This window comes from Rhinoderma darwinii, chromosome 8, assembly GCF_050947455.1.
Source record: "Rhinoderma darwinii isolate aRhiDar2 chromosome 8, aRhiDar2.hap1, whole genome shotgun sequence".
NCBI classification, from domain to species: domain Eukaryota; kingdom Metazoa; phylum Chordata; class Amphibia; order Anura; family Rhinodermatidae; genus Rhinoderma; species Rhinoderma darwinii.
In genome coordinates, this window is record NC_134694.1 from 28,576,712 (window position 1) to 28,594,871 (window position 18,160).

Below are 18,160 nucleotides of genomic sequence, written 5' to 3' on the forward strand. Positions count from 1 at the left end.
GTGTCGGGCATAGGTTCACTTCTTGAAAAAACCTCCGAATGGCTCGACTCGCTCTTACAGCCGATAGCCCAAAACACTATGGGGTCTCTGAGAGACACAGCAGATGTGCGCCGTGCCTTCCATAATGAAATCTGGCAAACAAATTTCACATGGCTCACTTGTGATGTAACATCTTTATACACAAGCATTCCCCATCATACGGCCTTTATATCTATTAAGCATCATTTATCTGTACACAGCAATTACAGTGACCATCTTCAATCATTTATTTTGGATGTCTTGACATTTCTAATGACCCATAATTATTTTCAATTTGATGGCATTTACTATCTACAGCTAAGAGGAGTATCTATGGGGGCTAAATTTTCCCCCTCGTTGGCCAATTTAGTCATGGCGTGGTGGGAAGAGACTGCTATTTTCTCTACGTCTAACCCATTTGAGGACAACATACACTGGTATGGCAGATATATAGATGATCTCTTGTTCATCTGGAAGGGAGACATATCTGCCATACCAGGCTTCATTGATTTTTTGAATTCTAACACGTCAAATCTCAGGTTCACATCGGCACATGATAAAACCACCATGGTCTTTTTAGACCTAGAGCTGACAGGCATTGTTAATACTACAATCCAAACCAGAACGTACAGAAAGCCTACAGCTGGCAACACAATTCTACTTGCTCACATCAACCACACTAAACAAACTATCACTTCGATACCTGTGGGAGAACTTCATAGAGCGAAAAGAAATTGCAGTTTAGACACACATTTCAAAGTTGAGCAACAACAAATATACAATAGATTAAGCACTAGAGGTTACCCACAATGGGCACTAAAAAGAGCAAGCAACATTACCTCTAAGAAAACCAGAGATACCCTCCTATCAAAAAAGCATGACCCTAGACCAGAGCCCAACAAACTGACAGTTGTCCTGGGACAAAGCAATCAATTTAATGATATCAAACATATCATTAAAAAACGTCTTCCAATGTTAATGGAGGATGATGCCATAGCAGACATTTTGAAAGAGGGATGCAGATTTGTGGCCCGTAAAGCACCCTCTCTGGGTGGCTCCCTATCCCCCTCATTTTTCAGCTCCAATACTCCTAAAACAACATGGCTTGAACAAAAAGGGTTTTTTAAATGCGGTAACAAACCCTGCAAAACGTGTCTGTACGCTACCCCAAAAAAAACTTTTTCGGACTCAACAAATTCCATTACTTTTCCTATAAAAAATTACATCAATTGTAACTCGGAATCAATAATTTACATCATAGAATGCACAGACTGCAATACCAAATATGTAGGGTGCACTAACCGCAAGTTAAAAATTAGGATACTGGAACATCTCGGTTACATCCGAAATCCGAATATAGTGAACATATCAAATGCGGCAAAGCATTTCATCCATGTACACAACAGATCCATTAATTATTTCACATGCTACGCCATTGAAAAAATACATAATCCAAAAAGAGGAGGGGATATTAAGCACAAAACGCACACCAGGGAAGCTTACTGGATATACAGACTAAAAACACGAGTGCCAAATGGTCTGAACTTGCGTAAAGAATTGATGTTCCACTATTAATTCAAACTCTTATAAAAGTCTTTCCGAGACCAAAGATAATGCATATACTCCTTCTCAACATATAATTATAAAATAATACAAATTATTTGATATCCACAATATACATTGCAAAACTATGAAGGTAACACTTACGGAGCCTTCACTGTAGTCTGAGCCGACCGAACTGACACATTTGTGGCAATTGCTAAATAAACAAACAACAAAACAAATAATCAGAAGATACATAGAATACAGCTTCACAATTAACAATATTATCTAAGGGCTTCAATCCACCACTACCCTTTCACCTATGGAGGTTGTCAGTTTAATACCATCTATACTTGGCAACAATCACTACGAATAAAGTAGTCTTTCCACTGGAACTAATAAAACCAACATAGTCAAAAATTTAAACATCGTTAAATCAGAGTTTTGAAATAATCCAACATATCAATTTTATATTTAACAAAAATGTTTCCAGTTAATATTTATACCGAATGATTATTGAATGACTATGTCCAGCCGTCTTCTCCTTTAGTTATCACCTATTTTTTATTCTCACGTATATTCATTTATATACAGTTCTTTTAACAGTTCAGTTTTCCGTTACATGTCCAGCATAGGCCACGTGATGTCCATGCGAGAACAAAACGAAGTATCTTATAAAAACCTCTTCAAAAACATGATAAAACAATCAAAACGACTAGATAACAACTCTTTTGTTAATATTACCAACAATTGAAAGAGGCATTGTTAAATAAGTAACTCACCCCGATATGAGACGTAATGATGATCTTCGATTTCTCCTCCTCTCACATGACCCATTGCCCACGACATAGGAAATAATTTGCGTTCCAGGGAACTCCCAGAGACTCCCTAGTTGAACCGCAATCAGTAAACTTCTAAAAATAGACCGGATATAAATCTGACAGACCACGAGCGAGACAGCAGCCATGACTAAGGACGCAGCCAGCGTCAGAAACGCGTAGGCACCGCTCCAATAGCTGTTCTATCCCTCCATTGCATATTTGAGAACTTTATTCTTATTCACCGCACTTGTTTTATCTTTTGCTTCAATAAAACTTGGAAGAAGATTCCTTTATTTTAACAGAATCACACAGACTCTTCGCTGGATCCAATTTTGTGTCTTTTCCTGTCCCATTATTGTGTTAGAGCCTGGACCCACCAGAGGATACTCTGATGGGCCAATTCAACCCTAGCTACATGTTAGTATATGAAATAATTTGAAATTTCACTTACCACTTGCTTATTACACATATTTTGTGGTGTTTTATTTTTTATTTTAGCTTGAAGTTTTTTTTCAAAATTGTATCATGATCAATGTAGGGTGATTTATGACAATTTCTCCACATTGTCTCCAAGAGTGAAGAAAACAGAATGTAAAAATGTAGTAATACAGTTTTCTATAGATACAGTTGCAGGGAAATTTCCAACATGTCTGTACTAAAATTATAATGTTTCTGAATCGAGGAATAGAAATGTTTGTAAAGTTGATGAACAAATCCATCTCTCGGCAGAATAATTCATGAAACATAATCAGTTAGCCAGCAACTCAACAACAAACCAGACCTGAAGATAAGCAGGCAAAAAATAAAAACATTGCAGACAAGAAGCCAAAATGGGCAAAGTAGAGGAGTCAGGAGATCCCATAATTCAGCATCAATAAATGAAGATATGTTGGAAAGGCACGGGGTGAAGACATTCAATCAAAGAGGAGTTTATGAAGTTGTGCATCATTGCCTCCGCATCTGCTATTTACAGGTTCCGCTTGCCAACTTCCTGGGCCTTAATCACCATGCATCTGTTATTCAATTGTGACCATGTGCAGCAGAAATCATCATGGCAGAACAGGCCATATCTATACTGTACGGTACTTGACTGGAGCAGAATAGGATGTGTTTTGCCAGTAGTCACTACATTGGTGCTTATTCTGTAGTTTGGGGAATATGCATCCAAGGTCTAAAGTTAAGAAGATTAAAATTATGACCTTCAAGATGCAGTTTGAATATACTATGAAATTTGCTAAAAAAGCACAGCATAAAATGTGTAGAGAATGTCAAATGGGTTTAATATTGGCTCTTGAATGTGCTTATCTATATGCGCAGTGACTAATGGCTTTCCTGTCTCATTCCAAAAGTCATTAATTTAATATTTTGCTTATATTTTCAAATGCTACATGTGTATATATATATATATATATATATATATATATATATATATATATATATATATATATATATATATACATATAAACATATATATATATAAAAATATATATATATATATATATGTATATATATATATATATATATATATATATATATACATATGTATATATATAGCGAGAGAGAGAGAGCATAATACATAACTCAACCATAAAAAAGCACATATAACGTTGCTATATCGTGCAATATAATTATCCAATTAATTCTCCCATACAGTGTCTGCCATTCAATGCCCAAATATACCCGTATACCACCTAACACTGGGTGGTTTTAGGGATCATTTTAATCTAGGATAGTAAAAGGTAGATGTCTATCAGCTGAGTTTCAAAGCTTTATTGATTTTTGCAATAATTTTTGCTGTATATTTTGAAGCCTGTTTTAAACGTATTGTGAAGCACATTTTTTACGTTTTTGTGTAGTCTCAATGGAAAAATCAGTTTGTAAAGCGCTTTAGGAAATGACGTCAGTTCTTTTTTACGAGACGTATATTTACAAGGCAAATCAATTGAGAACGGTTTGCGGGCGTATTTCAAGTGTATTTTGGAACGTAATACGAGTGTTTTATGCCCCAAAATACGCCTGAAAATAATATGTAAATATACCCTAAAGTTGACCTTGTCCATTTTACACAACGGGCCCAGATTACTATTCAAAATGTGCCAGAATCTTGTCCCAATTTGAGCCAGGACTGCTTTAGACACTTTTTTAATATGCTCGACAAAGGTGTGTGGCTTAGTGGGAAAAAGACACGGTCTTGAAAAATGGGCCTGGCTTAAAGTGTGATACCACGCGCCAAAAATGCACCAACATTTTGGTGCAAAAATCTGGCGTAACCAAACTAAGGCTTCATAAACATCTGTGTCGGGTCTCCGTTCATGGATTCCATCTGAGCTTTCCGTCAGGGGAACCCATAAACAGAAACCAAACTGAAACAAACGGAAACCGTAGGATTCCGCTTGCATCACCATTAGTTTCAATGGTGACGGATCCGTTGCAAATGGTTTCCGATCGTCACCGTTGTGTAAGAGTTCCATTGTTTTAACGGAATCAATAGCGCAGTCAACTACGGTATTGATTCCAAGAAGGGAGTGAATGCCAAGGTGTGGACTCCAGAGGCTGAATCTGCATTTAATAGTCTCAATAATGCCTTTACCTCAGCCTCAATCCTCCATTATCCTGACATCTCTCAACAGTTCTCATTGGAGGTGGATGCTTCCTCTGTTGGTGCAGGTGTACTTCTGTTCCAGAGAGGCCTCAAAGGACAGGCAGTGATATGTGGCTATTACTCGAGACTTTTTTCCTCCGCAGAGCGCAATTACTCTATTGGGGATCGGGAGTTACTAGCCATTAAATTGGCTCTGGAGGAGTGGAGACATTTGCTAGAGGGCGCAGCCCACCGCATCCTGATATACACCAACCACAAGAACCTTACCTATCTCCAGTCGGCTCAACGGCTGAACCCCTGTCAAGCCAGGTGGTCGCTGTTCTTTGCCCAGTTCCAGTTTGTGCTCCACTACCGGCCCGCAGACAAAAATGTGAGGGCTGTTGCTATGTACAGGTTATTTGAAATAGAGGACACCGTGGAGCCTCCTCAAAGTATCATTGACCCATCCTGTATTATTTCTGCTAATCCTCTGGAAGATAGAGACATCCCTCCGTGGAGGACTTTTATGTGGGTGGCAGACAGGAGGAGAATCATTTGCCTGGGGCACAGCTCCAAACTGGCTGGGTACACGGGTGCTTGTAAGACCCGAGATCTGATTGCCCATCATTTCTGGTGGCCCACGCTGCCCGAAAGATATTGTGGACTTTGTCTCGTCCTGCACTGTGTAGGCTTCCAACAAAGTTGCTCACTCCAAGCCTGCCGGTCTGCTCCAACCTCTGCATGTGCCCAATGCTCCCTGGCAGCATATAGTAATGGACTTTGTCACTGACCTTCCTTCCTCTGCAGGATGTAATACTGTCTGGGTGGTGGTGGACCGGTTCTCGAATATGGCTTATTTTATCCCGCTGACCGGCCTACCTTCTTCTCCTTGGCTGGTGAATCTCTTCTTCCAGCACATCTTCAGTTTGCATGGTTTTCATCTTCATATCGTGTCTGATCGGGGGGTTCTGTTCATCTCAAAATTCTGTGAGAGCCCTCTGTAAACTCCAAGACGTGAAGTTGCACTTTTCTTCAGCCTATCATCCCCAGTCTAATGGCCAAGTCGAGAGGATTACCCAAATCATGGAGAATTATCTTCGCCACTTCATCTCCATGCACCATGATGATTGGGTACAGCTTTATCCATGGGCCGAGTTCTCGTACAACAACCACACAAGTGAGTCCACCACCTCCACACCATTCTACATTGTCTACGACCAACATCCACAAATTTCTCTTCCTGTTCCGGCTACATCCATGGTACCCGCAGTTGACTCTGCATTTGGAGATTTTCTACAGGTCTGGCAGCAAACCCGGTCCTCTATTCTGTAGGCAGTCATTTGCATGAAGCGAAAAGCAGATGCTAAGAGAAGAGAGCTACCTCTGTAGGAACATCCGGCTGAGGGTGCGGTCATATAAGTTTGCTTCCAGGTTCCTTTGACCCTTTGACACCCTACAACAAATCAACCCTGTCTCTTACAAGCTTCGGCTTCCTCCTACCCTCAGGATCCCCAACTCCTTTCATGTTTCCCTCCTGAAGCCTGTGGTCCTGAACCGATACACAAAAACGCCTATCCCAGCAGTTGCTCCCAGCAGTTCTTCCGAAGTATTCGAGGTTAAAGAGATCCTCGAATTAAAAAAAGTAGGAAGAAGAACATTTTATTTGGAGGATTGGAAGGGGTTTGGTCCAGAGGTGTGGTCCTGGGAGCCAAAAAAGAACCTTAAGGGTATGTGCACACGATAACTGCATTTACGTCTGAAATTACGGAGCTGTTTTCAGGAGAAAACAGCTCCTGAATTTCAGACGTAATTGCTTGTACTCGCGTTTTGCGAGGCGTCCATTACGGACGTAATTTGGAGCTGTTCTTCATTGGATTCAATGAAAAACGGCTCCAATTATGTCCCAAGAAGTGTCCTGCACTTCTTTGACGAGGCTGTTATTTTACGCACCGTCTTTTGACAGCGACGCGTAAAATGACAGGTCGTCGGCACAGTACATCGTAAAGCCCATTGAAAGTAATGGGCAGATGTTTGCCAACGTATTGGAGCCGTTTTTTCAGACGTAATTTGAGGCGTAAAACACCTCCATTACGTCTGAAAATAGGTCGTGTGAACCCAGCCATACTGTAGCGTCCAGGGCCGCAGACCATCGGGATTACTCACTCCCCGACAGCCGCAGCCATGGATCACTTCCGCTCCGTTCTGCTGTGTCCCGTCGGGGTGCGCGCGCATGCTCGTGCCTGGCGTTAAAGGGCCAGCACACGCACATGAAAATAATCATCAATTAACCCATGATCAACCTGGACTATAAAAAGGGCTCTGCCCTTTCACTCATTGCCTGAGCGCTGTTGTGTTTACCCGAGTTAGTCTTGCAAATGGTCCCTTAGTGTTATCCTGTTCCCAGTGTTCCCGTACCTGCTACCTGTATCCTGTATCCCATGCTACCATTGTTCCTGTGCCTTAGAAAGTTGGAGTCATGTTGTGCCATCGGTCACGCCTGCTGTGTTATACCATGCCTGGTGTCTGCTGCCAAGGTCCCATCTGAGCCTAGCTGTTACTACTATCTGAACTGCTACAGGTACCCTTGTGCTTGGACTATATAGACATTGACTTGGTACACTGTTTGGCCAGCTGCTATCCCGCTATGGCGGTTCGGCCCAGTGGGTCCACATACCCACAGTTTGTGACAATATGGCAGCTTTATGTATATATATTTATATATACATATATATATAAATATATATATACATATATATATATATATATATATATATATATAAATATATATATTTATATATAATTATACAGACACTCAGTACATGGGGGTGTTATTTATATGTACAGTATTATTAATGTGAACTGTATATGGCGGTATTATACATGTATACATTTTACAGACGTATTATTTATGTATAAAGTAAATGGCAGCATGATTTATAAGTACAGGATATACCAGTGTTATTTATGTGAACAGTATATGGGGGCATTATTTGTGTGGAAGTGATGTAATATGGGAGGGGGGGCCAAAACAATAACAGCTACACAGGGCGCCCTCTAGCCTAAGGCCGGCCTCGGTACTAAGGACGCAGCTACTATTGAATGTGACGTTGCTACCACTGTAGCAGCCATAGCGGTTACTAGCGGTGCCACCGGGCTTCAGGGGGGCTATGATAGCGGGCGGCACAGGCCCCATAGCAGATTTTATGGTTGTAGATATGCCACTGGCTTTAAGTCATGTTAAGCTAGGATAGCATGGGATACAGGTTACAGGTAGCAGGAACGGGAAACACTGCGAACTTGAAGACACTTAGGAGACCATTTGCAGAGACAAACTAGTGTAACGACAACAACGCTCGAACAGGGATCAGAAGGGTAGATGGGCTAATTTGGTCTTTAATTCAGGTGTGCACGCTGGCCCTGTAAGAGTGGGCATGAGTATGCGCGCGCACCCTATGGGACACAGCAGAGTGAAGCGGAAGTGAGTGCTGGCGTCTCCTGAGGAGGAGATGGGGACCAGCGCACAGAGATCCATGGCTGCGGCCGTCAGGAGGTATGCAAACATGGCGCGTGGCCATGGGCATTACAGTATCCCCCCTCTTATGCCCCCTCCTCTTGGGGCCAGAGCGAGAGAGAAACTTTTTCAGGAGGGTAGGAACATTGAGGTTCTCTTTTGGCTCCCAGGACCTCTCTTCAGGACCAAACCTCCTCCAATCCACCAAATAAAAGGTTTTTCCACCCACTCTTTTGGTGTCCAGAAACTCCTTAACCTCAAAAGTATCTGATGAACCACTGGGAGCCACTGCAGGAGTAGATGTCTTAGAGTAGCGGTTCAAGATCACAGGCTTCATAAGGGAGTCATGGAAGGAGTTGGGGATTTTGAGGGTAGGAGGCAGCTGAAGCTTTTAGGAGACTGGGTTGATCCGCTGCAAGATCTCGAAGGGTCCGAGGAACCTGGGAGCAAACTTGTAAGATGGCACTCGCAGCCGGATATTTCTGAAGGACAGCCAGACCTTGGTACCTGGAGCAAACTGGGGAGGTTCTCTTTATCTTTGTGTCTGCCTCATGTTTTATGCAGTCCAATGCCAGCAGAATGGGGGATCGGGTCTGCTACCAGATCCGCAGGAAGTCCCTAAAAGCAGAATCTGCTGCGGGCACTTCGGACATAACGGACACCGGAGAGGAATTTGTGGGTGTTGGCAGTATATGGTGAAGAATGGTGTATTTCTTGTGGACTCGCTAGTATGATTATTATACGAGAACACGTCCTAAGGAAGAAACTGCACCCAGTCAGCATGCTGCCTGGAGATGAAGTGTCGTAAGCAGTTCTCCATGATTTGGTTGATCCTCTCGACTTGACCATTGGACTGAGGATGGTAGGCTGAGGAATAGTCCAACTTTACATTGAGGAGTTTACAGAGGGCTCTCCAGAACTTTGAGGTGAACTGAACCCCCCGATCAGACACGATATGCCGAGGCAACCCGTGCAGGCGGAAGATGTGTTGGATGAAGAGAATGGCCAGTCGAGAAGCAGAAGGCAGACCAGTCAGCGGAACAAAGTGAGCCATCTTCGAAAATCGGTCCACCACTACCCAGACCACACTGCATCCCGCAGAGGGAGGCAGGTCCATAACAAAGTCCATTGCTATGTGCTGCCAGGGAGCATGGGGCACAGGCAGCGGCAGGAGCAGGCCAGCAGGTTTGGAGTGAGCAACCTTGTTAGCTGCGCACACCGAGCAGGATTAAACAAAGTCCATGATGTCTTTGGGCAGCGTGGGCCACCAGAAATGACGGACAATCAGGCCTCGAATTTTACGGCTACCCGTGTGACCTGCCAGTCTGAATCTGTGTCCCCAGCGGAGGATTCTCCCTCTGTCTGCCAGGCGCACAAATGTCCTCCCCAGAGGGATGTCTCTAACCTGCAGAGGGTTGACCGAGACAATGCAAGACGGGTCAATAATACTTTGTGGAGACTCCATGGTATCCTTAGTCTTAAATTACCTAGACAAGGCATCGGCCCTCACATTCTTGTCACTCGGGCGGTAGTGGAGCTCAAACTGGAATCGGGCAAAGAACAGCGACCACCTGGCCTGACGGGGATTCAGTCGTTGAGCCATCTAAAGATAGGTGAGGTTCTTGTGGTCCGTGAATATCAAGATGGGATGAACTGCAGCCTCTAGTAGATGTCTCCACTCCTCCAGAGACAATTTGATGGCCAGTAGCTCCCCATTCCTAATCGATTAGTTACGTTCTGCAGAAGAGAAGAGTTTTGTGTAATAGCCACATACCATTGTCTTGCCCTTGGAACCTCTCTGGAACAGGAGTGCACTAGCACCAACAGAGGAGGCGTCTACCTCCAACGAAAACTGTCGAGATACATCTGGATGATGGAGGATAGAGGCTGACGTGAAGGTACTTTTCAGGCTATTAAATGCGGCTTCCGCTTCTGGAGTCAACACCTTGGCGTTCATGCCTTTCTTGGAGAGGCTCGAGATAGGAGATGTCAGTGAGAAGTTTGTAATGAACTGTTTGTAGAATTTAGCGAATCCCAGGAAACGCTGTATGGACCGCAAGCCTTGACAGCGTGGCCATTCCAGGATGGCTTTACCTTCTCAGGATTCATCTTGAGGCTTTGATCTGAGATGCTGTAGCTCAAGAAGGGTAGAGCATTTTTCTCAAACATGCATTTCTCCAACTTGGCATACAGGCGATTCTCCCTTAACCGCAGCAAAACTTGACGGACATGTCTCTAATGAGTCATTGGATCTGGAGAGAAAATCAAGATGTCATCAAGATAGACCACAACACAAACATAGAGGAGGTCACGGAAGATGTCATTAACGAACTCTTGGAAAAACGTGGGAGCATTACACAGATCGAAGGGCATTACTAGATATTCATAGTGTCCGTCACGGCTGTTAAATGCCATCTTTCATTCGTCACCTCGGCGAATCTGGATTAGGTTATAAGCTCCCCTTAGGTCTGGCTTTGAAAAAATGTTTGCTCCTCGTATGCGATCAAACAGTTTATAATTCAATGGCAATGGATATCTATTTTTTACCGTGATCTGGTTGAGACCCGGTAGTCGATGCAAGGGCGCAGAGAACCATCAGTTTTCTTGACGAAGAAGAACCCGGCTCCTGCCGGGGAGGAAGACTTCCGTATGGAGCCCCTCTCCAGGGTTTCCTTAACATAGGCGGACATGGACTGAGTCTCTGGCAAGGAGAGATTATATACCCTAGCACAGGGAAGGGATGTATCAGGAATCAGCTCGATAGGGTAGTCATATGCCTGGTGTGGGGGCAGCGTCTCCGTCTCTTTCTTGCTGAAGACATCCGAGAATGCAGAATAATGACAAGGCAATCCTGCCAAGGACTGAGGCAGAGGAGGCTGAGCCGGACTAATCTGTACCAGGCAGTGGTTGAGACACTCGCAACCCCACTGGAGAAGCTCTCCAGAATTCCAGTCCAGAACTGGGGAATGTAGTCGGAGCCAAGGTAGGCCCAGCAGCACAGGTTTGACGGGCTTAGACAGGACAAAAAATGAGATGAGCTCGGGATGAAGGGCTCCTACTTGGAGCTTCAGCGGCTTGGTCACAGCGACAATAGGGTCAGGCAGAGGTAGTCCATTCACCGAGGCAACCCTCAACGACTTCTCCAGGGGGGTTGTGGGCAACTGGAGGAGATCCACCAGGTCTCTCTGAATGAAATTGGCTGCAGATCCTGAGTACAGATAGGCAAAGACCCGATGCGTCTTCTCGCCGGACACTATGGTCACAGGGATGGATAAAGAAGAAAGACCCTCTTCACCCAAGGTTGTCTCTCCAACCAACCCTAGGCTCTGGGGCTTTTGGGGGCACAGACGCACAAGATGGCCTCCGAGGCCGCAATATAGACAGAGTCCCAAAGTGCATCTGCGTTGTCTCTCCAGGGTAGACAGCTTGAGATGGTCCGTCTTCAAAGACTCCTTTGGAGGAACAGCTGATTAGGACAGCAAGGGTTGCTGCAAAGTAGGAACCAGGCCAGGGAGTCCTCCATCCCGGCGAGCCTCTTGGAGCCGTTCTCGGATCCTTATGTCAATCCGGGCAGCCAGAAGGATGAGGTCATCCAGGTTAGATGGCAGATCTCGGGCGGCAAGCTCGTCCTTAATCTCGAGGGACAGTCCCTGCCAGAATGTAGCCATAAAGGCCTCATTGTTCCACAACAATTCTCCCACCAGGGTGTAGAAGTGGATGGCGTACTCGCCCGCAGAAGTGTCTGCCTGGTGTAGGTTCAGCAAGGAGGCGGCTGCCGATGAGACTCGTCCAGGCTCTTCAAACACTGTGCGAAATGTCCGTAGGAACCCCTGGAAGTCACGGGACTCCAGTCCTTGTCTTTCCCAGATAGGGTTCACCCATGCTAGAGCCCTGGCAGTGAGGAGAGAGATGATGAAAGCGACCCTTGCAACATCAGTCGAGAATGCCCCTGCATACAGGCTAAAGTGAATCTGTCACTGGTTCAAAAATGCCCTGCAGGACTTCGCGTCTCCATCATAGCGGTGAGGTAGCGGCGAATAATATCGGGGATCAGCACTGCCAGGAGGTGTAGTAGGATGGTCTGTACTGCCAGGAGGTGTAGTAGGAGGAACGTGAGTTTGCACATCCAGCCGATGTGAAATAATGTTCAATGCCTGAAGAAGTTGGTCCTGTCGAGACCGGATGTCTAGCATATCTGCCCGCATCACTTGTGACGTCGTCATGGTCTTGTATTGACCAGCGGGGTCCATAGCCTGAGCGTACTGTCATGTAGGGTGCGTGGACCCACTGGGCCGTGCCGCCTTAGCAGTATGTCAGCTGGCCAACAGGACACAGGTTAAAGTCTATAGTTCATATAGGTGTACCTGTGGTAGCTTCAGACAGTAGCAAGACAGGCTCGGATGGGACTAGGTAGCAGGAAGACACCAGACGTGGTGTAGCAGGACAGGCGTGGTTCTCAGCGTAGCACGACTCCAACTCAATATGACACTTGGAACAGTTTAGCACGGGATATAGGTTGCAGGTAGCAGGAACGGGAAAAACCGGCAACTGGAAGACACTTAGGAGACCATTTGTAGAGACAAACTAGGATAACGACAACAATGCTCAGGCAAGGATCAGAAGGGCAGGGCCATTTTTATAGTCTAGGGTGCTCATGGGCATATGTCATGTCCGTGGCTGCGGGATGTCAGCTCCGTTCTCCCCCTGACAGCCGCAGCCACGATTCGGCAAGCGCTGGCCCCAGCCTCCTCCTCAGGAGAAGCCAGCGCTCGCGTCTACTCACCAATGCCGGATACCATAGGGTGCGCGCGCGCTCGTGCCCGCTCTTAAAGGGGCAGCGCACGCACCGGACCTTGTTCATGAACTTTGACCCGTGAGTACTCTGGATAATAAGAGGGGTCCAGCCCTCTAGATCTATGCCTGAGCTTTGTTGTGTATTCCTAGTCTGTCTTGCATATTGCCCCCTAGTGTTTCCTGCTCTCAGTATTCCTGTTCCTGTATCCTATACTTGTATCCTGATCTAGTGCCATGCTGAGCTGTAGCCGTGCTGTGCTGTATTCCATGCCGGTCCTGCTTCTCCACGCCTGACGTCCACCTGCTGCCAAGTTCCTGCCTAGCCTGCCTTGCTACTGTCCGAGCTGCCACAGGTACCCTATACGAACTATAGACTTTGACCTGCGTCCTTTTGGCCAGCTGCCTTACCACCAAGGCGGTACGGCTCAGTAGGTCCACGAACCCAACGTGACAGCATATTTGGTCTTTAATTCAGGTTGGCGCACTGGCCCTTCAAGAGCGGGCACGAGCGTGCGCGCACACCCTACGGGACACAGCAGAGGGAAGCGCAAGTGAGCGCTGGCATCTCCAGAGGAGGAGATGGGGACCAGCGCTCACAGATCCATGGCTGCGGCCGTAGGGAGGAAAGCAAACCTGGCAGCCCAGGGCTATGGGCATTACACTTACAGTATTAACGACAATGGTTCTCTACATACATTACCAGCACGTATGCTCCTTTACAATGCAAGCCACAATGTACTAGTCCCAAGGCTTAACCAGACAGTTAAATCCAGTGAGCCCCTTACTGGCGCCTACCATATGCCCTCAAAAAGACAATGATCCCCTAATGTCAGTTAGAATGTGCCCCAAAGTCACAATGGCCCCTCAGTACCAACCGCAAGATGACCACAGAAAGAAACCTCATTGGCTGGCACAATGCTTACAAATCAATTCTACAATGCGCCCACAAAAGCCATCCACAATTCTTCCCTATTAGTAGTCACAGAGCCCCCACATCTCTCATATTCCCTTAAAAAAAATGTATTCCTTACCACCTGCATTTTATCATTCCTTAGCTTAGTGCTGTCCTCTCCTTCTGTAAAATGTTACACATGAGTAGGCACTCAGTAGCCACCAACACGTTACTTTCACTTGCTGTGCACCAGATCAACACAGGAGGAGTAATGCCCATCTAGAGAGAGATAAGCAGTGCCTATGTTGCATACATACATAACAAAAATGTAGGCTCAAGGTTTCTGGTTCTTCTGACGGCAAGATTATCATTGTGTACATCACTATTCTTGATGCCAAAATTACAGAAATCCTAACAGAAACCTGATCGAATCTATTATAAGTCAATGTGCTACCTCACGATTTGTCAAGCTTAGCTGTTATGGCCCTGTTAAGAATAGAACCCAAGACGTTAATGTGAACAGAGTCTTATTTTTGTTCTATGTCAAAATAGCATTGTATTTTTGTGACTAATATTGACCAGTGGCAAAGTGATTCATGATCAATAGTCAAAAGACTTTAAGCAACTTCCCAATTACAAAATCATTCTAATCCAAAATTACGAAATGAAGAGTGTTTGATTAAACCCTTAATATTCCTTTTTATACAGTAAAAAATACATGAATTATTCATGTATATTAAATTCTCATTATACTTAAATACTCTAGCAGAAGTTTTTACAAGCCAAGCATGACATCAGTTGCACTGTACACTAAATATAGCTATCCGTTTGTTTTGATTTAGATGACATTTTTAATCTCTGTGTTTTAGCACATTAGACAGATAATCTATCTCCTAACCAGACATGGGTTAGAGGAGACCTTTGCTCTGTGACATCATTGCATTTGTACATGAGGTTCTTTTGTGAATCTATTTGCCGTATGGTTGAAAATGACAAAGCACTTAGTCATTTTCAATGGAATATTATATTTATACCAACTTCTATGGAAAGGAACACAATCTTTTGTGCCTAACTAAGATCATATTTTCTCCATCGTTTTACAGATTTGTTATAGAATCATGTATTGCTGCATTATGACATTTCTGAGGTCATTTATGTATTGTTATTAGATAAGCTTATAGTCCATTTTAAAGATATGTACGTTCACTGTGAGATCGCCGATATTGCACACAATGCTCATGTCTACTACTGATATCTCCCAGTATATTAAAGAGGCTCTGTCATCAGTTTATAACTGCCCTATCTCCTACCTAATCTAATAGGCGCTTTGATGTAGATAAGACCCTGTGCCGTCACTTACTCCCGCAGTAACTTCACCAGAGTGTCAGCAAAGTTACCACACATCGCCTCCAGCCAGTCATTCTCCCAACGCGTCGGTGAAGTTACTGTGGGAGTAAGTGACGGCACAGCGTGATCTCGCGAGATCACGCTGTGCGTACAGCTGGACATGAATGAAGAGAAGTGTATGATGCTGATTGGTCAGCATCATAAACTTTCCTTTACAATGCCCACTTGGTCAAAAGTAAAAAAACGCCCAGTTGGGCATTAAGAACAAATTTGCATAAATCTTAAAATCTTCATAACTTTGTAAAAAAAAAACAACAAAAAACAGTACTTATCTACATCAAAGCACCTATTAGATTAGGTAGGAGATAGGGCAGTTATAAACTCATGACAGAGCCTCTTTAACTAAATTTAAGCCAAGACATAAATAATAATCACTCAAATCTAACAGACTAAATATGCAGTAAAAACTATGACCTAGGGAACATCAAAATCTCTTCTTCTAAAGAATAAAATCCAGGAAACTAAATAAACAGAAAAAGAGCATATGGTGAAACATTTCCAAAAGACCACCTCTTTCTTTATCTAGACAAGATATTTCAGTTCCATCATATTCTATGATTACTGGCCACCGCTTTAAAAAACCTTTTTTTCAATGTAAGCTTGGATGGTCGTATCCAAAAGGTTTCAATGTACTCCCATCACCACCGCAAAATAATGAGGGAAAAAAGCGTTATAGGCATGACCGTCACAAGGGGAAGGCAAACTAATCGGCTGCCTAGGGCTTCAATGAAAGGGGAGAGCACAATTTATGGAATAGACTTTTATTGTAACCAATTAGCACTTTCTTCAAACAGCCCGATTGAAGGGAACAAGAGCGAGAGAGAGATGAGAGAAAGAGCCAAGGAGGAGCTGGCATTGTCCTGAGAACTGTACGTGTATGGAGGAAAAGGAAGTAAACGGAGAGTATTTATTATAAAAAGGGACACTAGGGATAGGGAGGGCATGGAAATGTTAAATGAATGATTGTCTATCTGACAGCTATCATATTAAACTTTATGAACTGAGAGTGAGGGGCACATTCTAAAACACCTGCCTTAGGCACCTAAAGAACTACTCCCGCCACAGATTATAGAACAAACATTAGAAAAGCTGTCCAGTAAACTTCATTAAACACACTGGTGTAGATTTACTATTCAAAATACACCAGATTTCTGGCTCAAATTGAGCTAGAATTTTGGCATATCTGTTGTGTGCCACATTTATTAACTGTTTAAAGGCTTATTGCACCGCACTCGACATAAAGCGCGGCTTAGCGGGGAAGGGTTTTAGGTCTAGCGAAAATGGAGTGATCTAAAATACACCGTCGTGTGCCAAAATTGTGCCAATATTTTGAAAAACTGGAGTAAACTAAGCCAACCAAAAGGTGGTATAAGGAATAGAAAATTGTCTAGCTTGTCTAACTAGATGCGAAAAATGTATCATACTGCATGCACCACCATTATAAATTTGGCTTATATTCTGACTGCCTTGTCTAAGTTTAGACTGTCTAAAACTTATTAGTACATTTGGCTGTCTAAAACTGTCAAAAACTTTAGTAATTTTAGTAATCGGTAATTTTAGTAATCAGTAATTTTGCCCAACTGTATCCCAATTGAAAGGAATAAAGGATGAATATCAATGTAGTGTCAAATCTTTGGACACTGGAACAATCTCTCAGGATATCTGCTCTGGAGTCCCTGGTCCAGAGTAGACAACTAGCTGGGCGTTAATAGGCACGGACACTTGCAGAAGGATCGGAACAATGAAGGAGTAGTTCCAAATGATGCAGCCTTGTAAACCACCATAGGATGCCCAGCACTAAAACACACACTACTGGCATTGGCAGTTTCTACTTTTTCTGCAGCATCCCACAACGGCTCTGCCTCCATCTAATGAAGGTGCCAGGCCAATTCTTCATCATGTTCCCTTTGGTTCACCAGTCAGGGTAACCTTGACTGGCTCTCTAGACTGCAGGGCCTCCAGCCGCTTAGGCATGCCAGGCCGCAGTAGGGATTTTCAGTGTATAAATACTTTCTCACCAGTCTCATTCACGGAGGCAAAGCCGAAACCTCTCTGCTTGTCGAACGACAGCACAGTGCCCTTTACTCTCTGCTCTCTGTCATCACTCTCTGTTCTGGTTCTTTGGCGCCATAAACTGCTTCCTTATTTGTTGTTCCTGCCAAATGCCTGTGGGGTCTGAATGCTCCCTACACGCCTTGATAAATGCCTTTAGAGGTGTAGTTTCTGAAATGGGGTTAGTTTTTTTGGTACATCAGGGGTTTTGTGAATGCGACATGGGGTCCGCATACAATTACTTCAAAATCTGCTCTCCAAAAGTCAAATACCACTCCTTTTCTTCTGAACCCTTCCAATTATGTACACAGCAGTTTATAAACACATATGGGGTGTTACCATACTCGAGAGAAATTGCTTTACAAATGTTGGGGGGCTTTTTCTTCTTTATTCCTTGTGAAAATGAAAAATGTTGATCTAAACTACATCTTATTGGAAAAAAATAGATTTTTCATTTTCACGGCTTAATTCTAACTAATTCAGCAAAAAACCTTTTGGCTCAAAATTCTAGCTATACCCCCAGATGATTCCTCAAGGGGTGT